General features: G+C 49.4%; 1 non-coding gene across 1 annotated transcript; it reads left to right on the plus strand.

Annotated features, from left to right (window-relative positions):
• The first annotated feature begins 5638 nt into the window (after positions 1-5638).
• On the plus strand, positions 5639-20610 carry LOC106836703 (uncharacterized). The gene is made up of 3 exons (XR_011503644.1): positions 5639-6134; positions 16004-16102; positions 19028-20610. It is a non-coding gene; the product is annotated as an uncharacterized protein (transcript).
• Positions 20611-22364: the final 1754 nt, after the last annotated feature.

Below are 22364 nucleotides of genomic sequence, written 5' to 3' on the forward strand. Positions count from 1 at the left end.
AGGATTGGCAGCAGATGTTAGCTCAGGGCTAATCTTCCTCAAAAAAAAAAAAAAGTATAGTGAGATGTCCCCTTCTCACCATACCATCTGTAAATGCATTCATTTAGTCAACAAATATTAATTGAGCACCTCACTTACTAAGTGCTCAGTTATTCTAGGTGCTGGGGATACAGCAAACGAACAGAGAAAGTCATGCTCTCTGGGAGCCTGAAGTCACCGGTGCTGTGTTCCTGGAGCCTTACTCGGCACATGCTCCCTTCCCAGCACTTGGTGTCAATAGCTGTTGGAATCCTCACAACAGTTCTATGAAGTAGATAGCATCGTCTCCATTTTCCAGATAAGAAAACCAGCTCAGAAATGCCCGGGTGGGGTGTGAGCTCCCCCCGGACTGGTTGTGGCAGCTCGGCTCTTAGCTCCGTGCTCTCCTGCCTCCCTGCACAGTTTTGCCAACACTCCACCTCTCTCATTTCCACCTTCCTAATTTTTGCCCTTCTGATGAGTGTAAAATGCTCGCTCATAATGTCGTTTCAATTTGCATTTCTCTGATATCTAGTGAATTTGAATATTTCTAAAATATGGGCTCTTAACTGTTAATTTGCTTCTTCAAATCAAACTAGCGTATCTTCTAAACAAGGTGAAAAAAATTTTAACAAAGAAATTCACAGACATTTACGTGTCTTCCTCCCTTGTTGCAATTTGAGGCTTGGGAGAAAGGAGGCAGATCTTGGCATGATGTGCTTTGTGCAGACCAGCTGGGGTCAAAGATCAAGCCACTCACCAGCCACGTGACTTCTTGCAAATTACTAACCCCTCTCAGCCTCTGCTTCCTCCTCTGTAAAATGGGCATAATAGCCCCTGCCACGTAGGATTCCTGGGGAACTAAAGAGCTTGGCACATAGAAGTTGCCATCAATATTAGCCACTATCATTAACCCCGTCAGTGCTCACGAGAAAGGGAAAGAGAGTCACTATGTGATGATGGCAGGGAGCTGTAGCATTTTCCAGAGGGTCTCCCATGGTGCTGGCGTGAATAGTCTCAGTACTTAGCTTTTTCTGAGGGAAGTTTTGCTAGACTAGAGCAATTGCAGAGCGCAAAAGTTTATGTTGGGAGTAAAGCACGTGATTGTCAATGTGACTTCATGCAGGGTTCTGGAATCATTGCTCTCTTGTAGCTGCTAGGTGAGAATGAGGGTATTCTACTTGTGTGCTCACAGACTTGGGGCTGGAACAGGGTGCACACTCCCCACTGTCCCAGATCTAGGGGTTCAGCTCATTAGAAGGCATTCAGGGGTCCCCTTTGGTCTCACGGTGGTCTTGAAGTCCTCACCAGGGGATCTGAGAGGCAGAGTGAAGACCCAGACACAATGGGCACTGCCCAAGAAATGGGAGTGGAGAGAGGGCCGGACCTTCCTCCTACAAACCTTGACCCATGCCCTGGGCTTCGGTGCTGTGACATGAGACATCTGTATTTCCTTCACCGTGACAGTGGAGGGCCGATCTGGAAAGACCCCAAATGCCTGTTGAAACCAGAGTCTAAGTCATTCGCAGTGAAAGGGGAGTCATACTGTACACATGGCCTCTGGAGTCTGACTGAGCTGGTCTTGAATCCCAGCTGGGTGACCTTGGGCAAGTGTCTTAACTTCTCTGAGCCCATTTACTAATGTATGTCTCACAGGGCTTCTTCATCTTTTGTGTATGACACATGGATCCCTCTGATGGTTGGTGAAGCCTATGGACCCTTTCTCAAAACAACACTTTTAAATGCATATAATAAAGCACATGGGATTACAAATACTAATTATATCCAACTCAAGTATCCACTGACAGATGAATGAATAAACAAAACATGGTGTACACATACAATGGACTATTATTCAGCCTTAAAAAAGAAGGAAATTCTGACTTATGCTCAACATGGATGAACCTTGAGGACATTATGCTAAGTGAAATAAGCCAGTCTCAAAAGGACAAATGCTGTATGACGCCACTCATGAGAGGTCCCTGGTCAAATTCATAGAGACAGAAAGTAGAATGGAGGTTGCCAGGGCTGGAGGGAGGGCAACGTGGAGTGAGTGTTCAATGTGGACAGAGTTTCATTTTGTATGACAGAAAGGGTTCCAGAGATGGATGGTGGTGATGGTTGCACAATAATGTGAATGTACATAATACCGTTGAACTGGACACTTAAAAATAGTTAAAATAGTAAATTTTATGTTACGTGTATTTTACCACAAGTAAAAATAATATAAAAGGTGATTTACAGAAAAAAATTATATCAAAACTCAGTAACGAAAATATTAAGCAAATGTCTGAGGTAGTACCATAAGCGCTGCTTTATTGGGAATTAAATGGCAGCAGGTCAATTAATTAATTCACAGTAGTGATACACGTGAAAGATCTCAGGAGATTTCTGTAACAACTGTCATGTGATATGAAAATATCTGGGATTTCTATTGGGGCTGTGGCTTGTTGCCGACATTCATGACAGAAGCAAATGCTAAATTTCAGTTAGAAGTTAGTGAAAATAAAGATGTAATTTTTTTCCCCATCCAAGTTCAAGAAATCCTGAATCCTATACATGTAACCTTGAGGTGGACCCTGGGTAAGAACCCCAAGTTGGATGCTCTATATTCTAGAACCTCTGCCTCTGGAAGGGTTCAATGTAAACGATGGTTCTTAGCAACAGACAAACTGGCTCCCCTCTTGGAGGGATGGATGGTCAAAGACTTGCATTCTGTTCCAGAAAGAGAGGGAACTCGTCCCTAGAATGGATTACATCACTTCTTCTAGTAGAGCAAAGAAGAAAGCCGTGTTTCTGTGTCACAACTCACTGACCATTCATTCCCTGGTTCCCAGGGTACTGTGTGTCTTTGGCAACTGACTAATCAGGTAGCTTTTCACCAAGCCTGGTAATCGTGTAGTCAAAGGTCGGTCTCCTCATCTATAAAGTGGTAATGATGGTGCCAGATCTCACTGAGATAGGCCCGTTTTAAATGCCTTGGAAGCTTGGCAATTGAAGTTAATATATTTTATTAATCTTTGACCTCTAACTATCAAAGGGAACCGGTGAGTGGGTCAGTGGTTTCTGCTTTTGAAAAACCGGCTTAGTAGGTATAAGAGCCCTCAGTTTAAAAAGGATTTCACAATTTCTCATTTGCAAGAGAGGGAGGGTGTTAAATAAAATCGTGGTGAAACTGTGAGGGGGCTGTGATTTGGCCAGTTCCCAGGGCTTCCAATCTATTGAGCAAAAGCAATTTTGAAAATGTGATTTTCCTAAATGGAGAAATGAAATTTGAGCCCAACTGAAAAGATCCCAACGAAACTGCTTTCTCTAAAAGTATCCAAGACAGGAGCCCCTACTCTGTGTGTGTGTGTGTGTGTGTGTGTGCGCGGGTGTGTGTGAAGGGCATGTGTGTATAGGGTGATGGACAGCTCTGCGTGTAGGGCTATGTGTGTGCAGGAGGAATGGGGTTTTGGTTGTCAAAACAGGGAAGAAAACCTTCTTTTTAATTCCTGTTTCGTCGTCTCATTTTAAGGTTTAAGAGCGAGCTTGGGGGTGGTCCTCGAAGGTTCTCCGAGTCGAGTGAGTTGAATGAGCTGTGTTCTGAGGACGTTTGCCCAGGCCTTGGCATTCCTGCGTGAGGCCTTCTAAAGAGGGCCAGGGCCTCCAGGCCCCTCCGGCACCCTCGAGAGTCCCCGTGGAGGTTTAATCAGCTGTGTGTTCTGCTCTTGTTTGCTTCTGTTGGGTGTCACGAGGGCCTCCCATCTGTGTGTGCAGAGACCCTGATGACAACCAGCCTCCACGCACTGCACTGGATCCCGAATTCCAACCCCACGTCCTCTCAGGTGGCTCTTAAATCCAGAGCAACATGGGATTAAAGGAAATGTTGATCAACAGAGGGATGAGTCAAAAAGAGAGACAATCCAAAATGGATGGAGCAATAGATCAACGATCTGAGTCGAATCCGGGTGGTGGCTATGTGAATGTTCATTGTACACTTCTGATTTTTCTGCATGTTTGAAAATTGTCATAATGAAGTGCTGAGGAGAAGAGATCCAGTTAAAAAAAAGGATGTTATCCTAAGACTCCAAAATTTTGATGTATCTGGGATAATTGTCTTACAGCTCAGTTAAAAAAAAAAGATCCAAAAATGATTAGCAGAATTAATTAGATTCCAAGAATGGGGTGGAGAGGGATAGTCCTGACCTTTAAATTCTGCTGCAGTCTTGCTCGCTCTGAGTGGTCAAGGCAAGACAGTAGCTGTTGTAGGTTGACTTGTGTCCCTCAAAAAGGCCTGTTCAAACCCCTGGCACTTGTGAACGTGACTTTATTTGGAAATAGGGTCTTGGCAGCTGTGATCAAGGTAAAATGAAGTCTTACTGGATTAGGGTGGATTCTAATCTGATGACTGGTATCCTTGTAAGAAGAGGGAAGTTTGGACCAGAGACACAAGGGAGAACAGCAAGATGGAGGCAGATTGGAGTGATGCATCTACAAGCCAAGGAATGCGGAGGATTGCTGGCACCCGCCAGAACCTAGGAGGAAGGGAGGGTCCGCCCCTAGGGCCTGCAGAAAGAGCGTGGCCTTTCTGACACCGTGATTTGGCCTCCAGAACCGTGAGAATCGGTCTTTGTGGGTTTTTTTGTTTTTTTTTTTTTGAGGAAGATTAGCCCTGAGCTAACTACTGCCAATCCTCTTCTTTTTGCTGAGGAAGACTGGCCCTGAGCTAACATCCGTGCCCATCTTCCTCTACTTTATATGTGGGACGCCTGCCACAGCATGGCTTTTGCCACGTGGTGCCATGTCCGCACCCGGGATCTGAACTGATGCACCCCGGGCCGCCGAGAAGCGGAACGTGCGCACTTAACTGCTGCGCCACCGGGCCGGGCCCAGTCTCTGGTGTTTTAAGTCACCAAGTGTGTGTACTTTGTCGTGGCAGCCCTAGAAAGCTAACAGAGGGGCTGCTTGGGGCTGCAGCTGAAACAGGGGGATGGCCTTGTTTACCTCTGGGGCAGCTCCTGGCACAAAGTAGCTGTTCAATAAGGAGCTGGGGTTGACTGACTAGCAGTATTACAGAATTTCCTTGTTTATGTGCTAAGGTTTGTTCTCCTCCCCCCATACTAGGATGTCACCTCCATGAAGGCAGTGAGGACAGCTCCCGTTCACGACTGTGAGCCCAGCACTTAGAACAGGGCCCAGCACATAGCAGGTGCACAGTGAACACTATATTTCACAGAATTAAGGGTCTTCCCTTCTCCTTTGCCCTCTTGTTCTTTTATTCATTCAGTAAGTGTTTATGAGGAGCTACCATGTGCCCAGCACCCTGCTGGGATTTTGAAGTTCCTTGACTTTCAATGATGGCAAAATTTTGGGGGGAAAGAAGGCACACATAGAGATAAAATGGAATAGTTAGAATGAAGATGCGTATTTTTTACTTGCAAGGGGTATTAGGAGCCGTGGGTCCTAAGTGCTCGTTTTGCAGGGGGATTAGTTTGCTGGGGCCGCCATAACAAAGCACCACAGACTAGGGGCTTAAACAACAGAAATTTATTTTCCTACAGTTCTGGAGGCTGGACATCTGAGATCAAGGTGTCAGCAGGGCTGGTTCCTTCTGAGGCCTCTCTCCTTGGCTGTGGCTGGCTGTCTTCTCCGTGTGTCTTCACGTGGTCTTCCCTCTGTGTGTGTCTGTGTGCTAACTTCCTCTTATAAGGACACTAGTCAGATTAGGTTAGGGCCCGAATGACCCCATTTGAACTTAATTACCTCCGTGAAGATCCTATCTCCAAATAAGGTCACATTCTGAGGTCCTGGGAGTTAGGACTTCCACATGTGAATTTTGAGGGGCAGGGTGGGGGGTCACAACTCCGCCCATAACAGCGGTGTGGAAAGGCAAACAAACACAGGCAAGTGAGGTGATTTGCCCGAGCTGGTTAGCAGCTAAACTGGGGCCAGGATGTGTCTCCCAGCTTCAGTCTGCTGCTTCTTTCCGCTCTTGTTTGCAGCCTTGCTTTGTGGCACTGAAACATCAAATGCTTGAAGGATATCTAACCACAAGATCCGGGCATGCAGTGTCAGTCCTGGAGAGCCTGGAGAACGATCACTGAGCTGGGCCTGGCAGAGAGGGTCGGAAGCAGGTAGGTGGGGGAGCCAAGTGCAGACTCCGTGAAAAGGAACAACTGGGAGGCAAGGGCCGGGCGTGTGCGGGGGACACTTGTCTGCTGCGTGATGGTGGCATGAGGCTCTCGGCTGGTCTCTTGGCTTCTTCCCTCACCCCCTTCCAGGCCATCTCAACCTAGCAGCCACAGCGATCCTTTAAAAACTTCAAGTCGGTTCACTTCCCTCCTCTGTCCACGATTTCTCCCGCCTCAGCTGGTCCATTCAGAAAGTCTCCGTTCATTCGCTCAGAAACTCTCCAAACCTCAGCCAGCTGGGGTGGCGGCTCCCAGCTCCCTTTGAAGTCTGCCAGAAGGGGGCCCCCTGAGTAGGTTTCTGGGAAGTCAGGTCAAGAGAGCATGACAGTTTCTTAGTTAAAGTTGGCTTCTCAGCTTCTTTCCTTCATTTGGCCTGGAGACAGGCGTTCAGGACGCGCTACCCCAAAATATGGCACCTTGGAATGTTGAATATTTTAAGCTGAAGGAGTCTGAGAAATGGCAGAAGCAGGAAGGACTCTCTGACCTTCCCCTGAAGCAGGTCAGAAGACTCTCATGTGAGAGGTACCCTCCCTATACCTGGAGGAGAGGAGCATCCTTTTCTCTAAGATGCAGGGACACTGAGGGGAATCTGAAGGAACAGGCCTTGCTGAGTGTCCCCCACTGCTGCACTTACCCCATGCTCTTGGCTCTGTCAGATTTCTCCACGACTGTCCACTCTTCATCCAGCCTAGCATAAAACACTCAGGTTTAACCATTTCTCTGGGTCTTTATTTCCTTGTGAAGTCTCCTGTGTCCTGTAAAATTTATATTAAATAAGTGTCAATGCTTTTCTCCTGTTACTCTATCTTTTTTAGTTTAATTTGCAGATCCAGCCTGGGACCCTAAAAGGGTCGAGGAAAAAACTCTTTTTTTCTCCCTGCGCAGTTCTCTCCTGCAAGCTGAGCTTCAGCCTTTGGCTTTCAGTAGAATCAGTCTACTGTCATCTTTCTTCTTCTTCTTCTTTTGCTGAGGAAGATTCACTTTGAGCTAACAGCTGTGCCAATCTTCCTCTATTTTGTATGTGGGTTGCCACAACAGCATGACTGACGAGTGGTGTACGACCTGGGAACAAAACCTGGGCTCCCAAATGGGAGAATGAATTTAACTACTAGGCCACAGGGCTGGCCCCTCTATTGTCATTCTTCTGGTCACCATCTTTACTTGGGGCTCCCAGGGCTAACACAGTTAATCTCGCCAAAGAAGGGGGGCAGGGAGGAGTTGAGAGATGTGGGCTCCCACCTGTGCTCCTTGGCACCTGAGTGACCCTTGAGACCTGCTCTGGAGGGGAGGGAGGAGGCTGACCTTTCACGTATGCGCTTGGAACTGCTTCTGGATAAATTCATCCAGGGCAGGAGAGAGCTGCTGAGCCTGAGGATGGGGGAGAGGGGAGATCCTCGGCAGTTGTCTGGTAAGTATGCCTTATCCAGGCCGTTCACAAAGGTTTTACCTGGTTATTGTGGGAATTGGGAGAAGCCAATGGAGCACTAAGCACTCCCATACCCCTTGGAGCAGAAACCAAGTATTTTCTCTCATAATCCTGAAACCTCACATCTAAGTGGGAAGAGGGGCCCCAATGTGAGGCCGGACCAGGTGTGGGAGTGGTCTGGGAGTGGCTGGCCTCTCAGATGATGTCCAGCCATAGTCGTTCCCACCTTCCTCAGGCTCCCAGAATTTGAGCCATTCCGTCTTGCAAAGGATTCCCAGAACGTTGGGAGAAAACGGAACACTCACTGTTTTTTTTAGAGGGGTCCTTAAAACAAATTAGGGTTCAAGTTGACCAAGAGATGCTTGATTTCAGGTTTCCCGATGACAGGGATCCTGGTCACAAGCTACTGAATTGTGAGGAGACAGAGAAAATCTCATTTTCCTTAGCAACAGAATTGCTGCCTCCCTTCCCCAGCTGAGATCCACTTTTAAGAAATACTTTGAGAGCTCATGGGAGTGGGAAGTGAGGCCTCGAAGGGCCGGCTTGAATGTTAACAATAGCTGGCTGTGGCCACTTCCCCCGGGGGGGCTTGGCCGTTCACTGCAGGGCTTTTGTTTCGCGTTTACTGAGGTTTGTAATTCGGAAGACAATGAAGGTGACGGAGAAGCTGAGTAGGGGAGGGTGGGGGAGGAGGAGGCCTGGGCGCTGTCCCCCACCAACCCAGTCCCTGGGTACCACCCACTTCTCTCGGAGGTGGGAGTCAGCTCTGGGGATGGAGTGTCATTCCACCCCGAGGCTGGGACGGCTAAGTTCAGGGACCACCTCAGCTGGGGTGCAGAGGTGAGGGGGCAAAACCTAAGCCCACATCTTTCTCCTAATAGTTTGTCAATCATCACTGGGGTCAGAAGCTCCAGGAGGAGTACTGGAGCAGGTACCGAAGAGGGGTGGTCGTCCGCCATCCACCCGCTGCCCCTGGCCTCTTGCAAGGTCGATTTTGCGCAGCTTTTCTTAATATAACGGCAGAGGCAAGAATTCCCTGGCGAGGATGGAGCTAAATGTCAGAGACAACCACTTCTCCTTCCCTGGTTTATTTCTCTGCTCTAGTTTCAGATTTACTCGCCCTTGGAGAACCTTACTTCAAGCCCAATTGCCCAAGCCAGGTCTTTGTTTTGTGAATTAATCAAATAATAATAGCGCCCCCCCCCGCCCCCCCCCGCTGGGATCCGGCGGGAGGCCGCAGCAGGTTCAGCATCCAGCGAGCAGGGAGGAGCAGGGACCGGCCTGCCTCCTAGGAGCGGGGCGCGGCTCTTGCTTTTGAATTCAGTGAATGAAGTTAGCAGCGGACAGCCGGCTGTCCCTCTGGCCGCAAGGCTGCAGGCTGGGCTCAGATTCCAGGCCGAGGAGATGGTCCTGTCGTTCTTTGCCAAACTGCACTGGGGAGACTGTCGGCCTTGGCAGCTGGCCTGGCCCTGTCCCATCCAAGACTTGAAGGCTGATGATAGCAGTCTTAGATGGAACCACAGTGCCCTGTCCCGTCCTTTTAAATTTAACTTTTTTATTTAACCTTTTTTTTTTTTTACTGGAGCCTACCATAAATACAGAAAAACATATAGATCTTGTTAAAGGAGAATCTTTTTTTTTTTTTTTTAAAGATTTTATTTTTTCCTTTTTCTCCCCAAAGCCCCCCGGTACATAGTTGTGTATTCTTCGTTGTGAGTTCTTCTAGTTGTGGCATGTGGGACGCTGCCTCAGCGTGGTCTGATGAGCAGTGCCATGTCCGCACCCAGGATTCGAACCAACGAAACACTGGGCCGCCTGCAGCGGAGCGCGCGAACTTACCCACTCAGCCACGGGGCCAGCCCCAAAGGAGAATCTTTTTAAAATTTATTTTTAATTTTTCCTTCTTCTCCCCAAAGCCCCCCCTATATTCTAATTGTGGGTCCTTCTAGCTGTGGCATGTGGGACGCCTCCTCAGCATGGCCTGATGAGCGGTGCCATGTCCATGCCCAGGATCTGAGCCAGCGAAACCCTGGGCCACCGAAGTGGAACTCACAAATTTAACTACTTGGCCACAGGGCCAGCCCCAGGAGAATTTTTTTAAAAGGGTATAATCATGACTTTTATACAAATATAAAATGAACACGTCATAGATTTTATTGAACTCACTAACTAATGAGGGAACCAGTATGACATTACAATGGGTTTGAAGCAGAATCCAGGAGCGGACACAATATAGGCCGTCAGGAATGCTGGAATGGATTGGCTTAATGGATACAAAATTGGTCAGTCTCCGTAGGTCAGTAACTAACTACAACTCCACTGGACGCAGTGTGTGTTTTTCTGGACAAGCATCCTTTGCAGTATTATCAGTATTCAACAACTCACAGAGCTGTAAAATAGCTCAAAGCTGATGAAAATGTGCATAGAAGAAAATAGTCCTGACGCGTGCGGTGGACGACACCCAGTTTTCTGTTGAAGGAACCTAGTAATTTGGGGATCCGTTTCAAAGCGCTTCACAGTTGTTCCCTTCAGCTCTGGTGTGTGGCTCAGTCACTGTTCTGAAGTGCACACTCCTGTGACTGCCACCCGGGACGAGGCTGACGGCATCAGCTCCTTGGAAGCCCTTCCTGGGCTTCTTCTCAATCATTCCTTGCTCTTTTCTTTCTCTAGGAAGGTAAACCCTATCTGGATTTCCAAACCCTAGGGCTGGTTTTGTCTGTTTTGAACTTCCTGTAAATGTCATCAGAGAATATATACTCTTCTTCTTCTTCGTTTTTCTTTTGGAGGAAGATCAGCCCCGAGCTAACATCTGCCTCCAATCCTCCTCTTTTTGTTGAGGAAGACTGGCCCTGAGCTAACATCCATGCCCATGTTTCTCCCCTTACATGTGGGATGCCTACCATAGCTTGGTGTGCCAAGCGGTGCCATGTCTGCACCCCGGATCCGAACTGGCGAACCCGGGGCCGCCGAAGCAGAACGTGCGCACTTAACCACTGTGCCACCGGGCCGGCCCCAAGTACATGCTCTTCTAACTCTGGCTTCTTTCACTCAGCAAATTGTGTCTGCGATTCGTCCGTGGATCAGCACGTATCAGTAGTTCCTTCCTTTTGATTGCAGTACAGGAGTCCACTGGATGAGTAAACCACTGAATCCGTTCTACTATTGATGGGCATTTGAGTGGTTTCCAGGTTTAGGAAGTAACAGTGCTGAGGCGAACGATCTTGTCCACGTCTTCTGGTGCCCACGTGCTCAGGCATCTGTTGGAGTGGAATTGCTGGAGGTCACAGGGTAGGAATGTTTGGTTTTAGTAGGTTCTATCAGGTTCCCAAAGTGGTTGAACCCATCTCATTCCCACCAGGAGGCAGGAGCCCTGTTACTGTCCGTTCCTTCTTTCCAGCTTCTGGCTCCAGGATTGTTTCTTAAACTCTGCTGAGGAAAATTTCTTTCTAAGTTTAGATTCTTGCCTACAGTCATTTTTAAATAGCTCCAGTCTTGGCAGCCAGAAAGATTCTTTTAAAATCCGAGTGAGATGCTGTCCCTTCCTCGCTCCCTGTTCTTCAGGGCTTCTCTTCACGCTTAAGGCAAAATCCCAGCCTGCGCTGTTTTTTCTGGCGCCCGCCTGCTCTTCTCATCTTGTGCCCGCCACTCGCCCTCTTGTCCCTGGCCCCAGCCGCGCTGACCTTCTTTCTGTTCCTTAGACACACCACGCTCATTCTCTACTGTAGGATCTTTGCGCCTACTGTGCCCTCTGCTGGGGATGCCTCTCCCCAGAGCTTTGCACGAACTCCTTGGTACCCTCTTGGCTCAAATGTCACTTCTCAGCGATGTTTTATCTGATGTGAGGAAATTTGGAATAAGCAAAAAAAGATGAGAGCGCGTCTTCAGTGGAAAACTGCCTTGTTTACAGCACCCCCTTCCCGCTCCCTGTGTTTGTCTTTCGTTGCCTCTGAGCTATTTCATAATGTCGTGAGTTGTAGAGAACCCATGACAAATGCAAATGATTCTTGTCTTTGGACGATGTGCAAATAAATTGCGTCAGGGGTTGTTCAATTGACTTCCATCCCCCTCTGCGGCAGAAGCCAGTTTTGTGTCTGTTTGCAAATTCATTTCAACATTCCTCATCTATAAATGTAGCTCTTCTTTGATTTCTCCTTTGAACTGGTTGTAACATCTGCCTGGTTCCCTCATTAATAATGAGTTAAATAAAATCTTTAACACAGGTTCATTTTTTTTTTTACCTGTATGAGAGTGCTAATGTTTCCTTTTTTGAAAATTATCTTTTAACACTGATGTTCCCCAACCCAAACTCTTTGTATGTCATTGCTCTGTTTTCTTCAGAGCCAGATCATCATCTGAGATTGTCTGTTTATTTCTTTATCTGTTTTTTGGTGGGTCTTTGCCTGTCTCGGTCAGTGCATAGGGTAGGCGCTCAAATGAATGTGATGGATTGAACGAGAGCAGGGAGATCAGCAGCAGCGCTGTTGTCTGCACACAGCTGTGTTCCAACCCTCTTCCCTGCTCCTCCTCTCCTGCAGGGCCATCGTCTCTTTGTGTTCAACCTGTGGTGTTCCCATGGATTCTCCCCTTCAGGTCAAACAAGGACAGGCCAAGCGCTGCACTTGACATTTTTGACAGGTCAATAAATCATGCTTTTGTGGCTTGCATCAGGCTTTGGGTGTTTCCTCACTGAGCAGATTGATAAGCAACCTGGAGATATTGGGTAACTTCGGAAGTGAGAAAGCCTTCTGCAGAAGACTGGGTTTCGGTCTCTCAGCCTCCCGACAGGGAAATGGATTCTGGGAGGCCAAGTGCTGGAGGCCACGTGGCCGGCTGGTGCCAGCAGGAGGGCTGGGCCTGGGATCCTCCGACTCAGAGTGCAGCACTTGCTTCAATAATGAAAACCGGCACTCGGAGTGTGTGTCCTGTGCCAGGCCTGCCTTCGGGGATTTGTGTCCATTAGCTCCTCCTTACGAGAGCGCGACTTGCAGATGAGAAAACCAGGGTCCAAGGGAGGGAATGGCCAGTCTAAGGTCCAGCAGCCACGAGTGGTAGAGCCGGATGTCAGCCCAGGCAGGCGGGCTTGAGTCCCTGCAGTTAGCCACCACCCCAAACAGCAGACCCCAGAGGAGAGCACATACTGCTGAACACTTGTTCCAGGCCGGGCCCTGTGCTGAGGGGTTTACGTGCCTTGCCTCATTTCACCTTCTTGATCCCCAGTGCGGGAGGTGCTGTCACTGTGCTGTGAGGCTCAGGAGTCCCACGACCACTCTCACTTCTGACACCAACTTCAAGGTCAGGGCTCCCCAAGGCCCCCCTTAGGTGCAATAATTCACCAGGAGGACTCATAGAACCTAGAAAAGCCATTATACTCATGGTTATGGTTCATTACAGTGAAAGGATGTGGATTAAGATCAGCCAGGGGAAGAGGTGCGCAGGCAGCATCCAGAAGAGGTCCAGGGGCAAGCTTCCGGTCGTCCTTTCCCAGCGGAGTTGTGCGGACAGTGCTGACCCCTCCCAGCAACGATGTGTGATGACATACAGAGGACTGCCAACCAGGGAAGCTCACCTGAGCCTTGGCATCCAGATTTTTACTTGGGCTCGGTCACACAGGCGTGGCTGACCACCTGCGTGGCTGGCCTTGGTCTCCAGCCCCTCCAGAGGTTGAGCTGATAGTGTCCAAGGCCCCCCACCATAAATCACATCCTGAGCATAGACTGTGCTGTGTGGCTCAAGGCCCCCAGGTAGACAAAGACACTTCTCAGGCAGAACAGTCCACACACTTAGAATTTACCTCCCAGGAGCTGGGGGCAAAGGGCCAAACCTTTCTATGGGCACATGTGCCCATTTTGCAGAAGAGAAAATGGAGTCTTAGAGAGGTTAGATGACTTGCCCCAGGTCACAAATCTCCATCCGGGATCTGACCCCTGACCGTCCAACTCTGGGGCCCCGTGCTTCTTGTGATCTTCCCGGCAGCTTTCGTTTCACTGTTGAGAGAGAAGTTAACCCAGGAGATAAGATTTTTCCATCTTCCCATTTCTCCAGTTGTCAGATAAGCCAGGTCTAGAGTATATTTTTTTTTTCAATTTTTTTTTAATTGAGTTATTGATAGGTTACAATCTTGTGAAATTTCAATTGTACATTAATGTTTGTCAGTCATGTTGTAGGTGCACCACTTCACCCTTTGTGCCCACCCCCCACCCCACCTTTCCCCTGGTATCCACTAAACTGTTCTTGGTCCATAGTTTTAAATTCCTCATATGAGTGGAGTCATACACAGATTATCTTTCTCTCGCTGGCTTATTTCACTTAACATAATTCTCTCAAGGTCAAGTATATTTAATTTAAGATCTTTATCAACTCTAGGCCATTAGGGCTGCCTGGGCAGGGCTGTGTTTGGGGAACTATGTCACATCCAACATGATTTTTCTTGCTGTGGCCAAACTTGACATTGTCATTCCTGTGTGAGTGCAGAAAACTCCAGTGTACTCGCAATGAAAGCGTGTGTTTAACACGTATATATCAGGGCTTTGGGATGTCAGGCACGGGACAAGGTGTGGGGGTGCCATGGGGAATGTTAGACACAATTTATGCCTTTTCATGGAGTTCATAATTAATGTGCTGGGGGGGGAAGGGAAACACAAATCACCGGGTCATTACTTCCATCACTGCCTCTCCTGGGCACGCTAGGCTGCAGCCATGGCCATTTGCTGGAGAAGCAGTCAGTGAACACCTACTACGTGCTGGGCCCTGACAATGGAAAGGCCCTGGGAGCAGAGTGTGAACAGGCAGACACGGCCCTTGTCCTGCTCAAGCTCATTTTCACTTGAGTGGAAAACAAGCTTATCCGCACTTGTCTTCACTCAAGTGGGAGAATTATACAGAAATCTTGTGAAGCAGTGGATAATGTAATTTCCAACAGTGATGTGAGCCAGGAAGGAAACAAACACAAGGCCGGGGTGGTCAGAGGGTCTCCCAGAGGAGGTGACATTGAAGCTGAGACCTGCTGGATGAAGAGGAGCCATGTGAAGAATGGGGAACTGTGTTACAGGCAGAGGGAACAGCATGTGCAGAGGCCCTGAGGTGGAGAAAAGACCAGCTTGGCCAGAGTGTGGTGATGGAAGAGTATAGAGAGGTGGGCAGGGTCTTGTGGGCTGTGGAAGTGTTCGGATTTTATTCCAAGGACAGAGGGCAGCTGTTGAAACCCTCTGAGAAGGAACTAACATGATCTCATTTACACTTTAAGATCCTTCTTGATGCCATGTGGAGAGTGGATTAGGGGTGGCATGAGCAGAAGTAGGGGTGGGTTGTCACCAGGACACTGCATGCTGCCTCTCACCTCTGGCCTGTGCAGAGGCTGTGACCTCCACTGGGGGTCCTCAGCTGAGCTGCAAAGCTCCAAAGATGCCCTGGTTTGCCCCTCGTCCACTTTTATGAGTCACGTGACTTATGTGCAAGTTCCTACCTGGGCGTTTTCACATCTTTTAAACTGCACACGGCTATGACATGTCTGTGCTGTGTAGATTCAGCCTAGAGCCCCCATTTTCTCCACCAACTCTCCCACACGGTGGGAAGCTTGTCCACAGTGATGACCCTGAGGCCGGCCAGGGGTCAGATGTGCCTCGAGCAGCAGCAGAGAAACATGACATGGGCTTTGGTATTGATTCACGGTTGTGGGCGCCCTAACGTTTATTCGATTTCTCTGACACTCTAATTTGTTTGACTATGTGATGAGCTGGAAAATGATGGTTGGGATGTTTAGTCACCTGATCCTGTTGCTCTGTGACAATGGACAAGTCCTTGCATCTCTGGGTGATAGTAATTGTCATAAGACCTGTCATCTTTAGGCACCACTCTCTGTGATGAGCACCCTGTAAAGACCACTGTCGGCATTAACTCATTCAAGTCTCACATCCACCCTGTGAAGTCCTGTCATCACCATCATCGCCATCATTACCATCATCATCATCATCATCTCCATCATCATCATCACCATAGTCACCACCATTGTCATCATACAATCAATTCACAGGAAGAAATTGAAACTAAGCAAGTGGTACACACACACACACACACACATAAAACTGAGGTGGGATTCAAACCCCTGGACTAGCTGCATCGGCATCACCTGGGAGCCTGTTAGAATTGCTGAATCTCAAGTCCCCCCTTGGATCTGTAATTTAAAAAGACCCCCAGGTGATTTGTAGGCACACTCAAGTTTGAGAAGCCCCACCCTAAGACATTTCTCCTCTGACCTTCTGTGAACTGTGACCTCTGCGTGGAGTAAAGGGTTCCTCTTGGTTGTGACAATATGAATCCTATGTGCCCCTTCCTAACCGTTCCATTGAAGTCCTTCCTTCCTTCTCAGAAGCATCTTCTTGTTCGACAGGTGAGGTGAAGTGCTTCTCAGACTGCGTGGCTCTGTGGATCCCCAGGAGCCACATGGAGGGTTTGAGGCATTGACTGAGCAGAATCCTGCACTTGCCAGGTAAGGAACAGTCGTTGGCTGGGTTGGGCCGTCGCCTATAGTGATGCCCGTATGTACACCTCACCCCCAGGGCCTTTGCACTGCCTTTCCCCTGCCTACAATGTTCCTCCCCCATTTCTCATGGCTGGTTCCTTCCTGTCACTCAAATCTCTGCGCAAAGACTACCTCCTCCAGGAGCCTTCCGGATGCTCCGTCTAAAGCAGTCCTCGCCCACCCCATCACAGTCTCTTCCTGTTGGCTTCTCAGTACTCTTCACTAGTTAAAATGAGCTACGATTGTTCACCTGCTTGTCACCTGCGCTCCCCCCACAGCAGGTAGCTCCGTGAGGGCAAAGTCCCCGGGTTTCTGGTTTATTGCTGTATCTCCAGAACCAAGAACACTGCCTGGTGCTCAGTAGATGCTCAATAAATACTTGTTCAATGAGCAGACAGCCTGAGACCCCAGAATAAGTGCCCATGTGGTGCCAAGATGCTCCCAAATCTGCATCACCCAGGAAAGTAAATGGATGGGGGTGAAAGGGGTGAGCCTCACCACCTGAAGTGGGAACCGAGCCATGCCTGGGGGGATTGTGCGCCTAAGATAGCAAAAAACGGGGGCGTGGTAGCCCAGAAAACTTTGAGCCGTGGGCTTGCCAGCAGAAAAAGTGGGAAGGGGCGGGTACCACCAGGTGATTACTGGGAACCTTCTGGAAGGAAGAAGAGTAGAGAGATGTGCACATTGCCGGCTTCTCTCTGTGCTCTCCGTCGTGGACCTTGCAGAACAAGCCCTTAGAATTCCTCTTCTCCTTTGCACAGAAAGAGAGAAATTGAGGAGTGGGGCTCTCAGATCTCTCTCAGGGACTCTGAAGACCTCCCAGGGCCCCTGTTCATTCTGGAAATCCTTAAAGCACCTTCTGGGACTGGTGGAACCTGAATCTGCCCTGGGCGGGTTAGCCGCGGCCAGCCGACCAGCCAGCCCGCGATGCCTTGGGAGCGGCATTTATGTATTAAAAAGGCCAGTTTTCGAGGAGAAATGCTGTGGATACATTAAGCTGTCGCCTGTTCTTTGGAGAGCCATTATTAATGGAAAACAATAGATTAATAGTTTTAAAACGCTTGTTCAATAAGTAATTTTTATGGCTCTGGATAGAGCCCATTAAACATTTCTGTGTGTTATTATAAAGAAGTTTTAAGCGTAAAATCATAAAGTCAATAATCAGAGAATTAGTCACAGCGGCCAGCCACAGGCCATTAGTTTTAGGCGCTGTCAGACACCTGTGGCTTTCGCGGGAGAGTTTTCTTCCCTGGCAGCGGCGTTCGCTCGCAGCGCCAGGTGGGGATGGAGAAATGACGGTGCCTGCCGCTCTCCATAAACCTGAGGGGACAGCAAGCAGGTGCGAGCCGCGGGGAGCCAGGCAAATATTTACAAAGTGCAGACGTGAATGCAAAACTAAAACGACCCGGGTCAATTTGCACATCCAGGCTCCGACACTTTATTTCCCCAGCGAGCTCGCACCTTTCAGAGCCTCCATCCGCCAGAGGCACGGCCTGATCTCTCACTAAAGATATAGGCAGGAACCGCGTGCTTTTAAAAGGGAAGCGTGTCACCAGAGAATCCCCCCAGAAAGGCTTCCAGGGCTTGTTTCTGAAATAGCAGATTCATCTCCCATCAAATACACAATGGAGTGAAGAATTTGAAAACGAAACTGCGAGCTTTTTAAATTTTTTTTAATTAAAAAAATTTTATTTTGAGGAAGATCAGTCCTGAGCTAACATCTGCTGCCAATCCTCCTCTTTTTGCTGAGGAAGACTGGCCCTGAGCTAACATCCGTGCCGTCTTGTTCTGTTTTATATGTGGGACGCCTACGACAGCATGGCTTGCCAAGCAGTGCCACATCTGCACCCGAGATCCGAAGCGATGAACCTTGGGCCGCTGAAGCAGAACGTGGGCACTTAACCGCTATGCCACCAGGCCGGCCCCTAAACTGCGAGCTTTGAAAAAGGATCTTTTGAAAAAATCATGACAAACCCAGTACAAGGGAATTATGGAAACTAGAGAACATCCAAAGAAGATAAAAACTACCCATAGTCTCTTGACCCGGACTCATTCAACAAATATTTACTGAGAGCCCCTCTATATGCCTGTCACTTCTCAAGGCACTCGAGATGCTGTGATGAACAAAACGGGGAAATACTCTGGCCCCAGGGAATTGACATTGGGTGGGAGAAGACAAGCCGTAACTATAATAAATAGGGAATCAGATAGCAGGTGAGAAGGTAGTAAGTGCTACAGAAAAAGAAGCAGAGGAAGAATAAAGGCAATAGAGGGAGGGCTCATTGAGAAGGTGAACCCCTGCAAAGACTTGAAGGAGGTGGGGAGGGAACCCTGTAGGAATCTAAGAGAAGGGAGTTCCGGGCAGAGGGCACAGCCAGTGCAAAGGCACTGAGGCAGGTGTGTGCGTGGCATGCCTGAGAAGTCATAGGGAGGCCGGTGTGGCTGGAGCAGAGGGAGGGAGGTGAGGAAGTAGGAGAGGAGGTCAGGGAGCTGAGGGGCAAAGTGATGTGAGGCCTTCCAGGACTTTTCCTTGGAGAGAAGTGAGGAGGTTTGAGCAGAGGAGGGACGTGATCTGACCTACTTTTGAACAGGATCCTGCTGGCTGCTGCGTGGATTGCAGACGATGAGGGGTGAGGGAGGAAGCCAAGGGACAAGAGAGGAGGCAGCTGCAGAAACCCAGGCCAGGGACCAGAGTGGGGAGAAGGGGCAGGATTCCAGATATCTTCGGAAGGCAGAGCCAGTGGGATTTGCCGTGGGTGCACCTTCCCAGGCCTTTCCCATCACTGCTCTTTACCTGCTGCAGGCAGAGCAGCCCTCCCGTTGCTACCTTGGTGCCTGAGATTTCTGTCCTCCGCAGGCTCCACCCTCGTTTCTGTCCTTTTCTCATTCTAGGGGCCTGGAGGAACCCCACCCACCTGGATCCTTTGCCAAATGGGCAGCTTCCCGCATCCTGATCCCAATGGTGACTATTTTTCCAGCCTGATATTCGAAAATCGAGTATGGAAATATGTCCTGTACGGACACCTGATGCACCTTGTGCCTCTTCCGTTCTGGGAGACCAAAGGAGCTAACCTCAGTGCAGGTGTCAAGAAAGGGGACACCGCACGTTATTCCTCTGTAGAAGCGGAGCTGAGAGAGTCAGAGGAGAGGGGTGAGGCCCAGGCTCTGCCCTCTCGGGGTTTACAGGCATGGATCTCAAAAGACCACTGGGTATGTTAACCCAGCTCAGATGCTGCCTGCTCCAGGCAGCCTTCCTGATTGTTGATCTCCTCCTCTGTGCCTTGTACCTGCTTCTATCATTGCACCCGCGACCCTGATTAATAACGGATCTGCTCACACAGCCGTCTCCTACCAAATCTGGAGTGTCTTTGGTGGGGGTGGCAGAGTGGGGCACGCAGTGTTTGCCTTAGGGCCTGGCACACAGTAGGTCCTTTGTAAGTGCTTACTGAAGGCAATAATTGGTGCTGCTGGATTCGCAGAGGCTGATTGACCTCAGAGCTAAATGAGCATAAGCTTCAGGGCGCTGGCCCTTTACGTGCTCACAAGACCATGTGACTGTAAAATTTGTAAAGTAAGATATTCGTGTATTCTTTTTCTTAGAGACGGCCTCTCCCAAATTGCATGAGCTTCAGGCCCCACACAGGACCTCGCCGAGGGAAGGCTCAGAGAAGCGGGTTTTGGATCTGGGGTTCGAGAGGTGGGCTTATACCAGTCAAGGGGGAGCTGACGCTTCTTTGGGGGCCAGGAGGACAAGGAGCCACCCGGATTTAGGCCGCGGCTGATGGCCTGGGGCCAGAGGGTTGCAGCTCCTGGGCACTTCTGCTACCTTCACTCCACTGCCTGGCCCCTGAGAGGGGGCGAACTGCCCCACAGACCCCTCATGTTTTCCTCACTTGCATTTCCTCTGTCCTTCATTTCTTTGTCTTCCTGTCCTTGACCAAGCCCGGGGTTTCTCCCGAGGGGGTTGTGGTCCATATTGGGGGAAGAAATTTCAGGAACCATCCTGTTTCTTCTCTTTCTCGTTCTTTCCGCAATCACCATCCTCTTTGACGCCCCCCATCCCCACCCCATCAACACTTCGGCTTCGTCATTTCCCTTCTCTGAGCCTCAACAGCCTCGTCTGTAAAATGGGCATAAAAGCCCACCTTGTGAGGCATTTGTGAGGGTCGAAGGGGGCAGGTGTGAGGAAATGTTTGTCACCTGTCAAGGGACGTTCAGGCACGAGCTCTTGTTCTGACAGCCAGGTTTGACCTTCCTGAAATCCACAAATGTCCCCCAGCGCTGAGGGCCTTCCTGGTGGGGCTGACCTGCAGGAGCCTGGAAGCCGGACCCGGGTTCAGAGTCCCTGTGACCTCCATCTCACTTCCCAGCCCTCTTTCCAGAGACCTGCCCGGCTTCCAGTCGGTTGACGTTAATCATATTTGCTGTGAATAGTCACTGACCTATAATTGCAGCCTATTAACTCTGTTTTCCCCTTTCATTTGCACACATGAATTTTACCCTACTTCCAAAAGCAAATTACAGGTTGGAAATCAGAATATATCAAAGAGGGGTGAAAAGGTTGGAGCAGAGTGATCGCTGTATAATGAAGTGTCCAGTGATAACATCCAGGCTGGGCCAAGAGAGCATCCACTTTGGGCCTGTGTTCATTCAGGTGCCTGGGGGGTGCAGGGGGACATCTCAGGCTGGGCTTCTCTCCAGAGACCATGGCTTCTGAGCCTCAAGACGTGGCTGGGCAGAGAGGTGGCAGTGGAGGTGTAATGTGGCGTGATTCTCCCACAGACGTTCGTGGGCACTGGCTGGGTGCCCGGTTCCACTGCGCTTTTTTGTCTGAGCAAATTGGGAGGAGGGAAGAGGTAGAGCTGGGAGTATGAAAGGCTCTGAACTAATGTTCTCGACTTCCCCTTGCAGCTGGCATGCGGGACAGTGGGAAGGACTGGGGTTATCACGAAAGCTGCGTTCTTTCTATCTGGATGGAAAAAGTTGCTAGTTTAATGCTCCTTCTTGACGGGGTAATGTCAAAGGATTATAGACTTCTAGCCCTAAAAGGACCTCAGATACAAGCAGGTGTGATGTCTCCATTTTAAAGATCAGGAAATGGAGGTTTCTTCCAAAGTGAGCTCCTCCGCTGCCTTGTGGGCTCCTTGAAGGCAGGTTTCTCTCTAGTCCTGTGGGAGCCTCTGTGAGCTAAAGAAAATTTGGATGGGTGGGTGGGGTTACAAATACAAATACCTACCGGGGCCAAACCTGCAGCAGAAACGAGTGTGCCAGACTGAGGAGGCAGTAAAGAATTGTACTCATGTCTTCATTTATTTAGCAAACACTTTTACGTCACTCGCCCTGTGCAGGCACTGTTGTAACCGCTTTACGAGTATTAACTCATTTCATGGTCATAGCGGTCCTGTGCCGTGGGTGCCATCGTCATCCCCATTCTACAGATGAGAGAACTAAGCAGAGAGAGACTAGGGGGTCTGCCCGAGGGCCCTCAGCTGCTAAGTGGCAGAACCAGGCTGCGAACCGGGAAAAGCGGCAGGAGCCGTGGCGAGTTGGAGCCAGCACAGCCTCCAGCCCAGCGCCCCGCAGAGGGGCAGCCTCTGCTCCACCACAGCCCCACGCGGCCAGATCCTCCAACTTTTCAAGAGATACTGGAAATCCACAATTGTACGTGAAATTTTAAAAAGTTGACTTTAATTTTGTAAACATTGTGTGGCTCAAAGAAAATGCTGTTTGGCCTGGGGGGTGCCAGTGTGTGACCCCTGCCAGAGAGGACGAGGAAGATGGGACCGAGGAGGAAAGAGGAGGGAGGGGAAGGGAGAGAACAGAAAAGGAAGAGTGAAAGGAGGAGTTTGGGGCAAACTTATGATAATCTTGCTTATGATAATCACCATTCATTCAACAAGCATTTATTAAGCACCTACTATATGCCAGGTGCTGTGCTGGTGCTAAGAGAACAGATTTGAATGAGATGTGGACCGTTGCCCCCGCAAGAGCTTATAGCTGTGTTCTCATCTTGTCTGAATTTTAAAATGAGAGAGCTGAGGCAGAAAGAGTCCCCCCACCATGGCTCAGAAGACCTGTGCTCCTCCAGCTCTGAGCCCGGCTCACTGCCACCTTGGGCAGATCGGCCGAGCCCTCGGATATGGCTTTGCTTCTTAAGGGTCAGGGGCCGAGTGGGCACGGCTTTCTCTGCCCACTTGCCTTTGCAGTGGCACAAGTGGCCACACCAAGC

Source organism: Equus asinus, chromosome 5 (genome assembly GCF_041296235.1).
Source record: "Equus asinus isolate D_3611 breed Donkey chromosome 5, EquAss-T2T_v2, whole genome shotgun sequence".
Classification (NCBI taxonomy): domain Eukaryota; kingdom Metazoa; phylum Chordata; class Mammalia; order Perissodactyla; family Equidae; genus Equus; species Equus asinus.